The following is a 16,320-nucleotide window of genomic DNA, read 5'->3' on the forward strand; positions in this document are numbered from 1 at the left end:
TTCCAGATTAAACATGTTTTTTCTTTGGAAGAGTCATCTAATATTAGAGAGAGGGGCATCAGGACATGCCTCTGATGTCCCCGGACTTGTGACTCAGACAAAGCTGTGAAGGCCAGTCACAACCCTTGGCTAAAAGCTTGGCTCCAACCAGTAGATGCTGGAGAGGCCCCGCACTGTGTATGCAAGCACTCCAACCACTGTAGGGCAGATGAAGGGAGCATTCCTACCAGAATTCTAGAAGGCTCGCACTGCATCAGCTCCATTTACTTTCAAGGCCCCACCTGAGCTGTGCATGGACCCTTCTAACATGTTGCCACTCTCTGGACACTCGGGGGAAATGGCCCCTCAGGAAGGCCACTTCCCTTCATCTTCAGATTTGGGATCAGCCAATGAGGGGCCGGCTGATTGCCAGAGCCACGTGTGAGACTCGCCTGGTTTTAAGGAACATCACCACCTGCCCAAGAATTGACTTGAATTCAGTGTTCCCTTTCACCAAGAGACTCAAAATGTACCAAAACTGTGCCCACTGATTTATGTAATGTACTTAAGGTCCTATTAGTTCACTGGAAAACCAAATATATTTCTAGGCAAGACCACTTTTCAAGAGCAAACCGCTACTTTCAGTTACACTAATAAAACCTATAACTGTAACGGTTGTCTTTTATATTTACTGGGAAAGAAAAGAGAATTAGGCCAAACCATTTTCATTTTACTTTTCATTTCTATAGATTTGAGTTTGAAAGCCATCAGGTCAGGTGTTGTTTTTCCCTGTATAACCCAGAATGGTTTGTGCTATTCCTTGGTTCTATGTGCTACTACTTGGTTCCATCCACAGTTAAGGAGAAAGAGAATGTCTTCTTTCTGTCCCGGTCTGTTTCTGGTGCCTGTCACCTTCCTTGACAGGTGGTCGCTGCTCAATAAATGTTTTGTGAACCACAGAATGTATGAAGGGGCCAGTAAATAGTTTGTCTTCTTTCAGGTCCAGAAAAACCAAGGCGGAGAGAGAATAAGTAACTTGCAAGTATCTTAAAATGCAATACGTATTTTGTTAAGAGTCCATTCTCATTTTTACAAGGGGGAAAAAGGGAGGGGGAGTTAGCCTGAAAACTTTGTGCCAACTTCATCTAAGACACCGTTTAGGTAAATTTGGGTATGAGGAGAGCTTTTGAGTGGCAGAGTATTGTCAAAGACTTGTGACAGAACTTACCGATCTCTCTGAAGTCTTGACACCCGAGTGTCCCTAACCACAGCTGCCCCCTGAGAATATGTAATGACAGGGCAAGGGCTTCTTACATTTTCCAAAATTACAAAACTGCTATAGATATAAACAACTCTTTGGAGTTTATTTTTTTATTCCATTGGGCCTGTTTGGAACCATAGAGAAACATCACCATCATCATTGTTACTATTTCTATTAGTTTGCAAGCATCGTCCCTTGACCAGGGTCTTATATTGGCTTGATACAAATATGGAAAAAAGGATAGAGTGAACTGGGGAGTGAAAAATAGAGCATTCATTCCTTTAGTAATCATTCCACTGGCTTTCCGGAGATCCACCTGCCCCCTAGAGGTACAGGGGAGAGTGACTGATGCTCCCTGACCGCAGGTGGTTCAGGGCCTCAGGCAGAACAGGGACATCATCACAGAGTTGCTAAGAGTCTGTGATTTGGATCTGGTGCATAAGCTCTCTTGACCTGTTTACTCATCTGCAGATGGGGTCCTAAGAAGTAGGGAAGTGATGGGACCTACTTCTTAGGACTGCCATGAGATTAAATAAGGTAATGGCCCTAAAAGGCTTAGCCCACTTGTATCACTTGGAATGCTTTTGCTTACAAGGGGAAAAAAAAAAAAAAAAACTGGCTTAAATCATGTAAAAGTTCATTATTCCGTTGACAAGAAGTCTGGAGGTGGGCTGTCCATCGACTAAGTTTAACAACAACAGAAATATTATCCAGCATCTCTGGAACTCTCTTCATCAGCCTTCCCAGGGTAAAAATGGCTGTCACTGCTCTGAATTGGGACTTCTCACATGCCTCTCTGTCGACAATGATGAGTAGACCTCTTCTGAGAAGCGCAACAGGTTTCTTTTATGCTCCACTGGACAGAAGTATGTATAAAGTGCTCAGCACAGGACCTAGCACACACTGAGGTTGTCAGGAAACTTCAGCCATCATCATCATTAGCCCATTATTATTTCTATTACTTTGCAATAAAGAGGCAAAACACGTTGCTTCTTCTTATAGTCACGACATCTCTCAGCTTCTAGAACTTTTTTGTCCCTCTTTTCCAATGTCTGAAATGAAGAGAAAAAAGAAATGGATCATAGAGTATGGGGGTGAATTAGAATAAGTTAAGTATTCTATGGGATAGTGAAAAGGAAGGATGGTGTTGAAGTAGGTAAACCAGGATGTGGTAGGTACAGTAGAGGGAGGGAGGCAAAGTTGGAGACAGCACAGAGTCACAGACTGTCATCTCTGAAAGTCCTTCTCATTATCCAAATGAGGAAACCAGGGTCCAGAGAAGTGAAATAACTTTCTCAAGGTAATACAGAATTTAAATTAGCAATCATGTATCCTGAAGTTTATGCTTTAAAAAAAAAGTTATGAAAATGTACTTTAAGGGTAACAGAAAAAAAAATACCTGAAATAGACTAAAGTTATTTGTGGAGTCAGTCTGTGATATTTTTATCCCTCCATCCTGGTGTAAAAGGGGCTAATAAATAAAAGTTATCTGATTGTGAACAATAGAGAATTCCAAAGTTTCTTTAATTCGTTGAATGGCACAAAAACCTGGTGGACATAATTTGCTTTCAGAAGTCTTCTGAACCTATAGCCTGTGCTTAGTCACAAGCTGAACTTTTGATTTCTTGGCCCTGGTAACAAAGGTGAATCTCTAATTCAGTACTCGGTGATTTGAGTTCAAATCAAGGCTTGCTTTCCCTTGAAAAAGTCCAGTTTCTTTATCTCCCTGGAAATAGAGACTGGCACTCAAATCATGCCTATCGACAGATGAATGGATAAAGAAGATATGGTGTATATCTACAAATTACTCAGTCATCAATAAGAATGAAATCTTGCTATTTACAATGAGGTGGATGGATCTAGTGTGGGACCCAGGAAATTGAACAAAATCCCCTACCCCTGGACAGCAGAGCAGGACTAACTCTATTTTGGGCTGCACTCGCCTTGTGCTGACCTGCTTATTACTTAGGGCACTGCCCCGCCCTAGTCAAAGACCAGGACACACCCTAACTGGAAATCCGGCTGGGACCAGCATGACTGCAACTTCCTGCATATCCCATTGGCCACTGGTCCCTATAAAGTTGCTAGGCCTCTTAGTCTCGGGGTTCAAGTCCCTGCTCCACTGCGTCGGGTATACTTGGTCCCAGGCTCGAGCTTGTAATAAACCCTCGTGTGATTGCATCGGCGTCGGCTCCTTGGCAGTTTCTCGGATTCGGGATCTTGGGCACAACACTAGAGGGTGTTATGCTGAGTAAAATAAGTCAGTCAGAGAAAGACAAATACCATATGATCTCACCCATATGTGGAATTTAAGAAACAAAACAGAGGATACTAGGGGAAGGGAAGGAAAAACAAAATAAGATGAAATCAGAGAAGGAGACAAACCATAAGAGACTCTTAACTCTAGGAAACAAACTGAGGGTTGCTGGAGGGGAGGTGAGTGAGGGAACAGGATAACTGGGTGACAGGCATGAAGGAGGACACAAGATGGATTGAGCACTGGCTATTGTGTGCAACTGATAAATCACAAAACTCTACCTGTGAAAGTAAATAATACACTCTGTTGATTAATTTTAAATTTTAAAACTCATAATCTGATTATATCTAATAGTTTATATTTGCCTTTGTTTTGTGACTTAGTGATTTGTCCATGGACTGGGTATATACCCAAGAGATGAGAAGTAAATGATGTGTCAAATGCTAGCTCAACATAACTAACATAAATATCCAATCGTCTTTTGGATCCTAAAAAAATGAGATAAACTCGAATATCAGAGAGAGACAAAACACAGTAGTACACCAGAGACAATAGCAACCAGTGCTAAATCCTTAGTAAAAATAATAATAGCTAATACATCATCAGCACCTTCCACATGTCAGACGTCAAGCTAATACCCTGACGTGCATTGTCTGCTGCATGTAATCCTCATGATGACCCTCTGAAGTAGGGATAGCTATTGCCAACCCCACCTGGTAGACGAAGGAAATTGAGGTCCAGAGAGCATCATCCAAGTGGAAAATGATAGGCCAGGATTTGCACATATTCAATTGTATATGATAGAACCCAGACTTCAGTGGCTTAACCAAATGAATTTAATGTTTCTTACATGAGAAGAAATCCAAGGGTAGAGAATTCAGGGCTCATCCCTGAGCTCAGTTTCCTTCTAGTTCCCAGCTGTATCATTCTTAGCCTGTGGCTGTTGTCCTCAGGGTCAGGAGATGGCTGCTCCCTCTCCAGGTAATGCATTTGTCATGAAGCAGGAAGGAGAAAAGCAAGGGACAAAGGACATGCCAGCTGTGTGTGTTCCTTGTATTACAAAAATGGTAGCTTTTCCAGTAGAATTCTGTTTATAACTCGTTGACCAGAACAGGTTAACACAATTACTCTAGGTACTAGGAAGTATGGAGATGAGAGTATTTTTACCCTAGCATAGTGTTGCCCTAAATACAACCGGGGTTCTGTTACTAAGAAGCAGAGAATGAACATGGGGTAGACAATTCGCATCGCCTGTCACAAATCCAGATGGCAATTGGATACTGAAACTCAGTAAATAAATGTGTACATAACCTCTACGCTAGCATGAAAATCAGATATTCTGTCTCCACCCCAAAAAGTTTCAGGCCAACTTGTGACTCAAGTGATAGTTTTCGTTACGTTGCCTCTTCTGAAAATCCAGCCCTGGAGCACAGAGGAAGGAGGCCTGAACAGTGGCCAGGCTCCATAATTGCCATTTGCCTCCCATACCCTTTGTCAATGCAGTAAATGACCATCAAGCCTTCTGCTCCCTGATGACCAAACACCGAAAATAATTTTCTTTGAGAAGACTTTGTTCGACCTAATTTGTGAGTAAAATTTCCTAAGGGCTGCCATGAAAGGCCTAAGATAATGAGGAAGTCTTCAAACTCAGGGGGACGGATGAGACCTCCTCTCAGAGTTACCATACACCATTAATCAATTGTTACCAGGCAGAGTCACGGAGCCCAGATAGAGGTCAGCAGATCACATGACCCATGGCCTGCCGAACTGCCAGCGTCCTGCTGCTTCAACTAAAGCAGAAGTGACTTTGTAACTATTCCCGCTTAGTAGAATTCACGACCTATGCTGATTTCTCACATTCACTGTTCAGTTCAGACCGTGGAGAGCCACCGTGTGAGACAAAATAGAAAGTTGGAGGTGGGGGGTGGCTAAGGGATGGGCCTTGAAGCGTCCCCAAGTAAGAAGGGTAAGTTGGCCACGAAGTTTACAAGAAAAACAAATTGGAAATAAAAACTGTATCTAGCACACTACGGATTTTAATGTGCCCTTATTTGGAAATTCTAAGTACTTTTTCTCATTATTTTCAATAAACATTTACATTAATGTAGTCTTTTTTCCCCATCCAAACCACAGATGCTATACTTCATTATTTTCCACAGAGCACAGTATTTTGATTTTTCAGGCATTTTTCTAAACCAGATGTCATTATGTAAGACTTGGGACAGATCTTGCTCTTCTTGACTTCTGTTTGATACTGCTTGGAGGCAAACACTTTATTGAGCAGTGTCTTTAGATGGTTCTGAAAGTAAATACATGAACATCTCATCTCTCTATTTCTAATGTTAGCGAACACTCCAAATCCAAACTCCCTGTCAGTTCATTCTTCCTCCAACTCTAAAACTTTCTTAATATAAAAAATAGGAAAAAATAAAATAAAAAATAAAGAAAAATATGAATTAAAACAAAAAGTAAAATTACTTATTATAAGGAATAGGGCAATTTTTATTCTATTTTATAGATGATTCCTTCCAATCTTGGTTCAGCCTGCTCTTTTTTGTCATATTTGGGACAGGGCACTAGGCAATGAACAAAATTAATGGAAATACACAAAAGGGCATCCAGAGAAACAAAGTGAACAATGTTAAGTTTCTGTTTCCATATCAGTTTAGATTTGGGACAATTAGTCCTATCTCATTATATACTAGGAAGCTCCCAGTTTTAGCTCCTAAAGTAAGAGAAGTCCTCTATTTTGTTGAATAAAAACTTTGCCCTGTTATACCAAAGCAGAAAAATCTGTGTAGATCAAATTTACCAGGACAAAAGATGAAGACGCAAAATGATTTTAGGATCTCTGGTGTCTATTTTTGTTTAGGATAACTCTTTTGTAACATCATCTGTTTTCTTAAGTTCTAGAAATCAGAGAGTATGTAAATGAAACACTTTAGGAATCTTTCTGGACAGAGGCAAAAGATAATCAAAAATTAAATTTTGCATGCATTTGCACCAGCAATTCCACTTTTAGGAATTTACATTATAAAAATAATCAGAAAATGGGCAGCCTGGGTGGCTCCGCGGTTTAGTGCCGCCTTCAGCCAAAGGCGTGATCCTGGAGACCCAGGATCGAGTCCCACGTCAGGTTCCCTCCATGCAGGGAGATTGCTTCTCCCTCTGCCTGTGTCTCTGCCTCTCTTTTTCTGTGTGTGTGTGTGTGTGTGTGTGTGTGTGTGTGTGTCTCTCATGAATAAATAAATAAAATCTTTTTAAAAAATAATCAGAGAAGCACATATAAGGATACATAAAATATATTCATCATATTCATCACAAAAAAAATATTTGCAATAGTGAAATTTGGAAGTCCCGAAAATGTACCAACATTATTAATTGCTTAACTAAATTATGATGGCACAACAAAATTCTATGTGGGTATTTAATATGGCATGATATAAACTATTTGTTGATATGGCAAAGATATGCACATTCATCACGATGGGGGTGGGGGGAATCAGCTTAAAGAACAGTGTGTTTACTGTGGCCTCAGTTTTCCCAAAAAAGTGCAAAACATAATATGCTAAGAAAAATGTATGAAAGGATATGCTCCAAAATGTAAACAATAGTTATTATTGGGTTATTAGTTATAGATAATTTCCACTTTTTCCACAATTGACAAGGCATGTCATGGTCTTAGCATAATATCTGACACATGGAGGGTCTCAATATGTGTTAGGTATTATTATTATTAGTAGTAGTAGTAGTAGTAGTATTAGGCTTTTAGCTCTGTCAGCGATTGCCTCTAGTGTGTCACTGTGTTTTGTCCTTCTCTGAGTAATTTCTTTCTCTTTTCTTTATTAAAAAAAAAAAAAAGTAATGAGAAAACTATGCCAGAAGTGATTTCCATTTTGAGAAAAAAAAAAAAAAAGGTGAGGGGAGTTTAAGGGAGAGGTTCCTGCACCAGTGCCTGCCTTCCCATCTGGATTAGTGACATGTGTGCAAAGGGCCTCAGGAGTGAAGAGGAGGGAAAGTGAGAAGGAAGGCTTCACCACACTAAATGAAAAGCAAACAATATGCATATCAGCATCCTAAGATGTACCACTCTGCTGGGAAAACCCAAGACAAAAGAATTATCGGACAGAACAGTTCAAAGCATATTGCACCTGTCAAAACGTCTGTCATCTTCTATAGAAAGGCACCATTCTAAGAGAGAAAGGGAAAACTTTAGCAAAGTCACTCAAGAACAACAGCTTACTTTGTCTCTTTCCTCTGGCCAACTCCTCCATCTGAAAGCCATTTAGCTCTGTGCTAAAGATTGCCTGGAAGGACCAGACAATAGGAAGGTCTCTTTCATTGTCAAGGACAGTTACACTTTGAAGATGACGCTCAAAAGAGGTTAAAATGGGTCAACAAGCAATTGTTTGGCTTATGCAAGGACATGTGAAGAGAATATTGTTAAAGTCGCACACACAAAAAAATCTCGATCTCAAAGAATTCAACTTTAACCTAGAGGAGGTGTGGGAAGGAAGAACTAACATGCAATACTGATTTCACCCCAAAGAAAAATTCAGGGTGGGGGAGGGGAAGGGACTCATTAATAGACAGTTTTGGAATGGTCTTTGCCATTCTGAACCTCTCCCCACATGGCATACTAGAAATGGAAGTGGAATTTGGGGCAAAGTGAGAAAAACTTGATTTAAAAAAAAATTATGTAAATTGTGCCACAGGTGCTAATTCCCTGCAGCCTATCATGTGTCTAAGGGTGATATTCTGGATGCACTTTAGGAAACAGTTGCAGCATTTAGTCATCTGATGACAGGTAAACGGGGGGGTGGGGATACCTAAATGGCAGTTACTACTTCTGTCCAATCTCTTAGACTTCCTTCAAAGGAAAGCCTGGAAATCCTTCTGGAAGAGCTGGTCTAGGGAGACATGCAAGGTCTATGACCTGGCTCCATCCTGCATGAGCCAGGTGACCTGGGACAAGTGCCCCAACCTCGCAGCTCTGTTCCTGTGGGGAGGGGGAGCAACAGCAACAGGCTGAGGAAGTGTGGGAGGATCAATGCAGACACTGCCTCCGGGAAGAATGAAGATGCACACCCACCCAGAAACTGGCACACAAGTGTTTATAGCAGCATGTTCCTGATAACCAAAAAGTGGGAAATACCCCAATGTCCATCAACTGATGACTGCACTAACAAAATATGGTGCAGATACAGGACGGAATACTACTTGGCTGTGAGCTGCAGGGAAGATGACACTTGCTACCACATGGATGTTCTGGACAAAATGCATTAAATGGAAAAAGCCAGCCACAAAACACCACCTACTATATAATCCCGCTCACGTTGAATTCCTAGAATAGGGAAATTAATAGGGACAGAAAGGAGAGTATAATCATTTAGAATGAGGATGGGGAATACAATCTACATGAGCAGAGGCAAAGCAAAACTAGTTGTGAAGATGGTTGCACAGATCTGCAAATACACTAAAAAAAACAGCAAAGCATACACTGTAAACAGAAGACTTGTGTGATATGTGAATTCTGTCTCAATAAGGCTATTAAAAATAAATAAATAGATAAATAAACAAATAAGAGAAACCAAGCAAGAATGACAGACAGATCTTCATGGCAAAAACAAAAGATACAAAAAAGGAAAGAGGCTGGAGAAGCACCGTGATAAAGGAATCAGAACAGAACTTGGGCCATAGTAAGTACTCACAAAACATTGACTATCAGTATTATTTTTATGAATGGATAGAAAACACTCTGTATAGCTTTGGAAAAGAGTATTGGACGATAGTCTGGGAATTGACTGAAATTTCCATTTTAATCTTAAATTGTTCATTTCTAAATATTTTTTTTAAAAAATCAAGTGTATCCCCTGAAGTCTAAAGACAATCTAAGCTTTAAAAGTCTATTTAAGAAGAAATTTTCAAATGAAATATGGCTTTTTCTCTCGTTTAAAGACTTTGTCACTTAAGTATATTTAATTATTTATCATTGTCAAATCTTCTCATCATTTTCGAAGTTGACTAGCTACAGAATCAAATGTGAGAAAACTGAGAAAGGTCATTCATTCTGAAATACATCCATAATTGGATTCATTATTTTAAAAAAAATAACTCTTTGGGGACGTCAGGGGGGTGCTCATTGGTTGAGCACCTGCCTTTGGCTCAGGGCGTGATCCCAGGGTCCTGAGATTGAGTCCCACATCAGGCTCTGTACAGGGAGCCTGCTTCTCCCTCTCCCTCTGCCTCCCTCTCCCACTGCTTGTGCTCTCTCTCTCTCTCTCTTTCTCTGTCAAATAAAAAAAAATTAATAAAATCTTTTTAAAAAAACCTCTTTGGGCCATTTTTCAAAGACAATACATATTATGCCTAGATTTAAAAGACAGTCTGTTGTGGTTGTGAATTTTCAAAATCTCAAACAATTCAGAAGGATGAAAATGGTCAGATTCACTCCTTTTCTCCTGTAAGAACTCAAGTCTTTTCTCCCCCATGTACCAACATTTATTTATTTATTTATTTATTTATTTATTTATTTATTTATTTTTATTCATACATCTTCAGGTATATTTCACTTTGTAAAATAAATGATCTATGCTTGTGGTCTTGCTCAAAGATGGATTCACTGAAAAAAAATAAAAATAAAACTTAAGCTTCAAGGCCTTTCATCTGCATCCTTCCCAGCCCATCTAACTAGCAATATCCACAATTTTTTATTCTTTTCCTTAAAAAGCCCCCCTCAAAATGTATAATTCCTCAGGCCCCATAAAAGTGGATCCGTTCCTCATTGCTACTTCCCATCTCATTCACTACTTTGTTCCTTCAAACCCTCCACTCTTCAAAATCAAGTTCAAATCTTGCCAGAGGAAGCCTTCTGTGACTGCTCCAACTAGGACTGACTTTCCCCTTCTGTATGTTTCACTATATTTATCCATTAGACAACTTCAAAATCATTTTCCCAAAACCCACCAGGTTGAGTTTGGGAATTTAAATGTTCTTGTATATGATAGTGTATAGACTATGTATCACGTAATGGTGCATAAATTATGTTTCATGTAACACTATCAGGGTCCAAGGTAACACCCCATAATCAAATAGATGAATGCATCTTTATCAAAATACATGACTATTCACGCTAAATGAGACCAAGCTATAAATTGCCTTACTCCAGTTTGGGTCATACCTGATACCAAACAAGTTATAAAAGAATTCTCAATTTTTAGAGATTTTGGATTTCTGGATGGTGATTAAAGGATTATAGACCTTAACATCATCATGTCATTATTTCATGTCTTGTCCCTTAGGTTTTACTTGACCAAAATGGCTCTTCACCACCACATTACAAAGCATATCGTGGGTGTTCAATGCATTTAATAGAATGAATGAATGAAAGAATTGAGTCTTGGACCAGGTGGAGCTTGTCAAGGAAAAGGATGGTGTCCTTTTCAGTCAGTATTCCCCACACCAAAGCCAATGCTTGGCCTCTGGTGAAACTCAATAAATGCTGGTTGAGTGAAATCACACTTTCGAAGCTCTCACAGGACTACGTAGGATAGTAAGCACCCAATAAACATTTTATGATTGATCCCAATATCAGTGACTTAAAGATCAGACCAGTTCCCATAGTAAAACATGGGGTAGGGAGCATGAAGGAAGCTGTGGAAAGCCCAGACATAGTGACAAACTTGTACAGCATCACTGACGCAGGGGATTTGCATTTCACAATGACCTCAGCCTGTGCAGGAGGGATGCCCCCACCTTCAGGACTCTGGAGCATTCTTCTTAATGTCAAGTTCTCTCCTGATGACAAGCTCTTTGTTGGGTCCCTGTGTGACTATGAATCCTTAGCATCAGATCCGTAGTTTACTAAAATTTTGCCTTATTTTGTGGCATTCTGTGCTCTAAACTGAACTTTTCTGAATCGGAGGCTCTCAATGGAATGATTTGTTAATTTGTCAGCTGCACACATTGCTCTTTTCACATATGGAATGTCCGCCTGCATCTGCGCTGGATGCAGTTATCGTGGTGGCAAATTGCTTTGTGTCTCCGTTCTGGTTTCCTCGCCGATAAATGGGAGACGAGGACATAGCCCACAGTGCCGTGATGAGGGTAAAGAATGCAGCACATAGAAGCTCCTCAGAGAGGGAGGGATCTGATGGATCGCATGGTCACCAGAAAGAGTAATTACCGCTGGTATGAGCAGCCATTGGGTGGTAAGCTCTTAAATCAGCGCTGCATAGCCAATGATAGTGTTCATGCTAGTTGCCGTGGAGATCAGTCACAAAACGATAGACTTGCATTTCTATGTTCTCTTACTTTTCAAAACGCTTTGATTTGATAGAAAACTTAATTCCCAAATTCACCTTCGCGGTGGATAAAAAATGTCATTCCAGTTTCACAGTGCAGAAACTCCAGCCAAACGATGGAGTGACACTAAGTTCGAGTCACAGTTACCAGAATGCATTCATGGTTCTTTGGACCTGGATGGACACCAACACCTTCTCCCTTCCTTAGCTCCCCACTCTGCAACATCCCATCCTTTCCTCAAGTCTGGTGTCAGGGAGCTCCAGTGCTGCCTTGGAAAGTGCTCTTGTGAACTTTAATGAACCTCAAAACCATCTTTTCTTCCCTTATTTTCTGAGCCTTCATTCACAGAGATGATATGATGTGTCAGACAAAAAGAACGATTTGGTAAGTCTCAGTCTGACCCCACTTTGCTCGTCAAAGATTTGAAACGTATTATGTGAAGTCAGCCCACAGTTACCAACTCCCACCCCACACCTTGATATCGGGATTAAAGGACTATAAATAAACTTTCCATATGTCCCTCACTTAGGCACCAATGTCATGGTACATTTATAGATTTATAGGTGCTCCCTGCACAAGAGAAATACACTCACATACAAGTGTACACATGTCAGTTTTAACAATACAGTGTATTATAATAGGACTTTATATGTGAAATAAAATTGTATGACATATAATAATAATATAGCTTTTAAAGTTTATATGTGTGTATATGTGTCTACACACATACACATACATACACATGTATCTTATAACTGCTAAAAATAAAGATTCATCCATCGGTGAAGTAGATGATAGTCGTAGTATTTCATAAAGTCATCATGAGGACTAAATGAATTAATATTTACTAAACACTTAGAATAGTCCCTAATATACAATATGCATCCAATAAATGTTATCTGTCATTGTGATTATTTATTTTATATATTATAAAAAGATTCCTCACCTGTAAACATCATTCACTAGAGAGTGTATTAAATACTTTTTCCAATCCACCAATTTAAGAGATGTATCAATGTCTGTTTTCCAATGTGACTTTCAGAAAAACATTTTTTGTTTTGCCAAAGTGGCATATTTTCTTCCTTGGAAGACACTTACTATGTGTAATAAATGTACCCTAAGTGGGATCAGATACTCCTGAAGAAATATAAGCAAGCTGCAATTCATACTCTTGGTAACAACTATTTTATACCATTTTAACATTTTAACAACTATTTTATACTTATTTGATTCCTCAATGACAGTCCTATAAATAAGTACATATAATATATATCCTAAAATCGATTCACCCTCAATTATGGCTGTTTACTTCAACATTGTTTTCAGATATAATGTCATGGGGAAACACTGAAGTACATTTGTATCTAAGTCCTAATATAAAAGTAAGTAGTTGTCATTTGGAAGAACTTGAATGCCCAGAGCCCATGACTTAAACAGTCACATTGGAAATGCTCCCCATCCATCACTATGAAAACACAGCCAAGGCTGGACTGACTAACCTTCTCCCAACCACGTGCACCCAAGATGAGAAAAAAATAACCAGAACAGCTGGTTACATTCCTCCAAAGAAGAACGGAGCTCTGGAGGTATTTATTAAGGGTTGCTTTCATTAGCTCTGGTTCTTTCTTCACTACCTTTGAAAAGAAACCCTTACTCTGAATCTTACCAGCTTACATTATTGTGATGTAGTTAGAATAGCGTTTGATGGAAGTTTTTTCACATGTGTTCCACAGGAGACTGACTACAAGATGTTGATAGGTGCCATTTTTAAAATATATACACACATACATAAAATAAAGACACATACACACATATACAAACCAGGATTTCCTGATCAAATAAAATTGAACAACACTAGGCTGAACAGAGCTTACCAGATTTGTTTTATGATGTAATTTCTGGGGATCCTTCATGTGTTTCTGTGACTCTCTAAGAGGGAGCTTGCTAGACCACCTCCCCCAGACATATCCACCTATAGACTCCCCATCTCGCAAAGCATCTTCCTAATCCCAACATTCCATGGAACATACTTTAGGCAAGTGCTTTAAAATATGGTATATTGGGGAGCCTGGGGGGCTTAGTCGGTTAAGCGTCTGACTCTTGACTTTGGCTCAGGTCATGATCTCAGGGCCCATGTTGGGCTCCACGCTGCCCTGGAGCCTGCTGCAAATTCTCTCTCTGCCCCTGCCCACTCCCCACTGCTGTACTCTCTCTGTCTCTCTCTCTCTCTCTCAAAAATAAACAAACTTTTGAAAAAACATAAGATACAGTATACCACATATTTCATATCTTTTGCTTGTATCCCCTTTCTCAATTTCGAATGCTTCATCTATATTGTATTTTTAGTAAATTCGCTATTTTGTACTCCCACAGGTGAGAGATTCTGTCAATTCTATTGACCAAAAACATTTTCTACGCCTGCCATGGACCATGACACACTTTTGGTCAATTGTTTTAGAATCACTTAAAGCAAAGCAAAGGCTTCTTTATCTCTAAAAAATAAAATAAAATAAAATAAAATAAAATAAAATAAAATAAAATAAAATAAAATAAAATAAAATAAAATAATCAGTTGTACTAACTCATAATTAAAAAGCAAGGTAAAATATCCCAGAATCAAATTTTCACATAAAGCCGTGAGTTGACCCACACATTTCTCTCCAACCAAATGGCATGAGGTCGAAGTTATGTTTGGTACGTGCATCCTGGTAAGCAGATGCCACCATCCCCTCAGGGAACTGTGGCAACCACCACTGATAACTTGTATGCTCTCGTACAATAAAACCACGTTAATAAATAAATAATAAAAATAACATATCTATTACAAAATCATAGTCAGGTGGAAAGAAAATTGTAAAGCTTGGGAATTGTGTGGGTTTTTTTTTTCCCCCCTTTCAAGTGCCCCTAGGGAATGCTAAGAAATCAAATCATCCTCAAAGGACGGAACAGTCTCCTACATGTTAAACCATTACTAGCAGTTTCCTATTAAAACTTTGAGACTTAGATTTGGACTCAACAATAAGTCTTGAATATGGGCATGCTCTGTGTATTAATTCAAACTGAATGGGGGAAAATGCAGTAGGATTCATAAACTCCACTTATCAGAGTCTCTGAACCTAAGCCTGGGGGAAAAAATTGCAAGGGACCTGAGTGCCAAACTATATATGGATGTATTGGTCTCATTGATCTGTGTTTCCCTCTCAAGGCCGAACAGAAGAATACTACATTTTTTTTAATTTTTATTATTTATGATAGTCACAGAGAGAGAGAGAGAGAGAGAGGCAGAGACACAGGCAGAGAGAGAAGCAGGCTCCATGCACCGGGACCCCGACGTGGGATTCGATCCCGAGTCTCCAGGATCGCGCCCTGGGCCAAAGGCAGGAGCCAAACCGCTGCGCCACCCAGGGATCCCAAGAATACTACATTTTAAAAAAGCATAAATGCATTGGGTAGAGTCAGTCTCTGCCTTAAAGCACGGTGAAAAGCTGCTATTCAATAAGTGAAGTAAAAAATATCCCCTAAAATGACCAGTTGCCTAGAAAGTACCCCAGGTTCCCCAGGGGTTTTTATTCCCAATAAGAAAACTCAGGATCTGCTTTGTACTAAACTTAGTTCCAAGCGTTTCAGGACCTCAAAGGAGGATCCAGCTCTGGGTTCCCGACCTTACAAGCCCCCGCTACAGCCTGAAGGATCCTCCCCGCACATCAGAAGTCCTCAAAGTCCACGTTAACTATTACAGTTCAGACATTCAGTGGCGTCTTCCAAACCTCTGTCTGGAGGCTCGGAGGCCCTCGGGAAACAAGGGCACCCCAAGCTCGGGGCGGGGAGCGGGCTACCTGCGGGGCGGGGCGGGCCGGGGCGGGGCGGGGCGGGCCGGGGCGCGGCACGCGAGGGGCTCCATCCCCATTGTGCGGTGCAAATGCTCTGTGACAGTGGGAGACGCCGCGGAACAAAAATACTATTAGAAATGCTTCAAAAGGAACATTTTTGGCGGCGATAGAGACTTTTGACATTATTTATTAGGTTCAAAACTGCCTCACAAAAGCCCAACAATGGCTGTGTGGAAACCAGCGCATCTGAGGCCCTTCCCGCCGTGCCGGGCGGGCTTTGATTCGGGAGCGCGGCCCCGCCGACAATCCCTCGCAGCGGTCGGCCCGCCGGGGGCCTGTGAACCGGCCGTATGGACGCGCCGCGGCGGCCGGGGGCGGCGCGGGGAGCCCCGCTCGCGGGAGGGGGCGCGGAGCCGGCGTCCGCCCGGGGCCCCTCTTCCCGGGGCCGAGGATGCTTGCGGAGCCGCCCCGGTGCCCCGGCAACTGCGCCGCCTCCGCCCCGGCCTCGGGCCGCCTTCCCGGCTCCGGCGGCCCCGCACGGGCCCGTGGCGCTGGGAGGCCTCGGCGGCGACCCGCCCCCTGCCCGAGGGACAGCGAGAGGCGGGAAGGAGCGGGCGGGAGTAGAGTCGGGGCCGCCGCCTGCGGAACCGCTGCTGGGACGGTGGGCTCCGGGGGCCGCGGGTGCGCGG

The 16,320-nt window shown here is 41.3% G+C and overlaps 1 long non-coding RNA gene across 1 annotated transcript; it reads right to left on the reverse strand.

Moving 5' to 3' along the window:
• Window positions 1-1,334: 1,334 nt before the first annotated feature.
• On the reverse strand, window positions 1,335-13,626 carry LOC111090068. Its single transcript, XR_005369979.1, has 2 exons — window positions 13,476-13,626; window positions 1,335-2,292 (listed from the first exon to the last, which is right to left on the reverse strand). It is a non-coding gene; the product is annotated as an uncharacterized LOC111090068 (long non-coding RNA).
• Between the last annotated feature and the right edge of the window lie 2,694 nt (window positions 13,627-16,320).

This window comes from Canis lupus, chromosome 15 (genome assembly GCF_011100685.1).
Source record: "Canis lupus familiaris isolate Mischka breed German Shepherd chromosome 15, alternate assembly UU_Cfam_GSD_1.0, whole genome shotgun sequence".
Classification (NCBI taxonomy): domain Eukaryota; kingdom Metazoa; phylum Chordata; class Mammalia; order Carnivora; family Canidae; genus Canis; species Canis lupus.